General features: G+C 33.5%; 1 protein-coding gene across 4 annotated transcripts in view; it reads right to left on the bottom strand.

The window, feature by feature from the left end:
- Positions 1-299: 299 nt before the first annotated feature.
- The window catches only part of LOC113066915 (membrane-associated guanylate kinase, WW and PDZ domain-containing protein 2-like), a 78,151-nt gene continuing 75,391 nt past the window's right edge, over positions 300-3,059 (bottom strand). For all 4 annotated transcript variants that reach the window (XM_026239042.1, XM_026239041.1, XM_026239045.1 and 1 more), the window contains one exon: positions 300-3,059. This exon is cut by the window's right edge and continues 1,100 nt beyond it. The gene's annotated coding sequence lies outside the window, so the exon portion shown is untranslated.

Genomic DNA, 3,059 nt, shown 5'->3' on the forward strand with positions numbered 1-3,059 from the left:
AGGGAGGAAGGTTTCTATGCTTTTCAGACATCATCCAGTTTTGGGTTTGTTTTTCGTGTTCTTTTGAACCGCTTCATTGAATGTTTTTCACATTTAGAACGTAGTGTTGCGCCACCTTGTGGTCTGGAAGACAACTTGAAGCGGAGACTGGGGCTAGTTGTCACATTACACTCCAATATTCACAGGACATACTTTAAAGTCTCCATCAGTCAGTCAGTCAGTCAGTCTGTCTGTCTGTCTGTCTGTCTGTCTATCTATCTCAATGTATGAAACAGTGTATATTAATGAGAGCTATAAAATGAACTTTGTCAAGAGTTTATTTAACAGTATATCAGAATATCATACAGGTAAACAAGATTTTAGCAAAATTTATTATATCCGTACTGTTGCATTTCATAAAAATATTTGATCACTTAGTCTTTGAAACTATCAATAATACATTAAACCATATTTATAGGAGTACAGCTGTACAAGGTAAATACACATCTAACACTAGACAATAATATTGATCTGAATGGGCCCCGGCATGTGCCATCTTTAACAGATTCAATATTTTCCTCAATAATATAAAATGTTTTTTTTTTCTTCTTTGCCTTATTTTCACAGCAGGCAGGATACAGCTTCAAACGGTAAAAGCTATGAGCTGTGCAATAAATGCATCCACATTTTCCTTCGCCGTTTCTTGCTGTCTGTCTCTCCATGTAAACAGCAGTTTAATCTAGCACACTGCACCCAATGATGGAAATCAATGGAGACTACAAATATTATGTGCTAGCTACAAAACCCTCAGGGAGATATGAACAGGGAGCATTTTATAGTGGCACACATTACTAATATACATTGTTGCAACTGCAAAAAAAAAAAAAAAAAGAAGAAGTTTTTTTAAATCAGTTTTTTTTTCTTGGTTTCCGGCAAAGTTTTTGTTATTTAAAACATAACTATCTCAATTTAATTTACTGAGGTTCATACTTAGAGATACATGTGTAAAAAAAAAAAAATAATAATAAAGTACCCAAAATGTACCCTCAGATCATCCAAGATGAAGAAGAGTTGGAGAAATTTAGCATTGCATCACTTGCTTTGGATTTGGTAATCTCACAATGGTGTACATACACAAGCATAATAATTGATTAAATAAAATATTTAAGTTTAGGTTTTAATACATTTTGGTAAATGACAAAGCAACTACATTTATTTTGGCAAAATACATAGCAAAGTTCAGCATATTAAATAAATCAAATTTAATATTTATAATTTTAAATATGACTTTTGCTAAGAAATATTTGATGCATTTTCAAGTCTATTTATTCGCTTGCTCTAAAAAAAATGAACCTCGTTTAAGAATGTTTAATATTACAGGAAAACAAGACAAAATACTGATTAAAACTTTTTTTTTTTTTTGCAGTGTTAAGAAGTAGGAATGTGATAAGCTTGAAGTGATATGCAACTTTTCAATGTGGCTCCTGACATAGTTTCAGGATATTCTGTGGTTCACACAACCGCTCAAAAATCTGGAATTACATTCCACATAACTTAAGAACAATTGACTTGGCACAGTTATCAGCCTGTGATCAGAATTACAGGTGCAGAGCAGCAAAAGACTATTTCACTTTTAAATGAATACAATAAAAGAGGCAAAGCACTGCATCAAATCCTCTCTCCACACTGTGAGATTCAGTCACTGTAAACATTTCTGTTGATACATTACCTTAATGCATTTAGCAGACGCTTTTATCCAAAGTGACTTACAGTGCATTCAGGCAAACATTTTTTACCTAACGTGTTCCTTGGGACTCGAACCCACAACCTTGCGCTTCTAATGCAATGCTCTACCACTTGAGCCACAGGAACACTGTTTGTAAGCACTGTCTCTTCCATCTAATGAAAGCTCAGAATGACAGAGGTTCGCATAAAACGTTTGCCAAACAAATTCCAAATCTTGATATACTATCTCCTTATTGTCTCATACTGCTGTCCACAGTTTTGATCTTAATACACTGTTTTTACTAAAGAAACAATTTCACGACATCAGAAAAAAAATTGGCAAATTTGTCACCATTCAATCAAAGGTGAAAACAAAAGCTCAGCTCTTAAGATATTTCTATTTTTATGTAAAATGCATATTTCATACTGCTCTTTGTCCTGCCAGTAAGGCACTCTGCCCAATACAACTGGGTCCCACCCTTTCATGCTAGAGAGACCCTGATCATGCCCCCATCATTTAAAAACTTATTTTTTCCTTGTCTTCGCTCCCAGCTGAACCTTAACCGTGTCTTAACCAACCGTGATGTAATAAAACGTCAAGCAATAAATAAAAGTGACCGGAATATACAGTTCTGGCCGATAACAAAACCGATAATTATTTTCATGTTATGGGCGATAACCGATAAATGGTCAATATTTAAAATTCCATATAATTTTGTCTCGATAAATTAAAATAAAACACTAAAAACAATTGTTTTAAATGCTACAAGTGAATTCCCAACATCATAATGTACAGTATCAAAAATGAATATTCATTGCAAGACTTGCTAAAGATAACAGTGTTATTAAATTAGAATTTGTAAAGATTAACTTTAAGTGAGCAATAGGAGACGGCAAATGTAATCAAACATAAAAACGGGAAATGAGCATTTTAAATATCACAATTAAAATGCTAAATTAAATATCCAAAATCCACCAATAATCGGTATGATACCAAAATATCACGCACATCTTGATCAGGAATATGCATTAAAAAAGTAATTTTTTGGACATTTTGTCCTAACAAGCTCCAATTGTAACAAGTGGCAGGAAATTTTGCCAATTTTCTAAGTAGACCCACCCATAATTACATCTTACTGGTCCAAAATCCACATTACTCTGTAGTGAATATCAAATAAGTTTGTAGCATTTACATGTTTGGAGAGAACAGGCAAAATATTTAATGTCACAGTTGGTTAGGACACGGTGAAAGACTACATGTCTCCTGGTCTCAGACCAAACTGTACTGAAAAACCATCTTTTTTTAATTAGCTCTGTTAATTAGCTTCCATGAACTACAGAGCCATCAGAGACAT

This window comes from Carassius auratus, chromosome 50, assembly GCF_003368295.1.
Source record: "Carassius auratus strain Wakin chromosome 50, ASM336829v1, whole genome shotgun sequence".
Taxonomy (NCBI): Eukaryota; Metazoa; Chordata; class Actinopteri; order Cypriniformes; family Cyprinidae; genus Carassius; species Carassius auratus.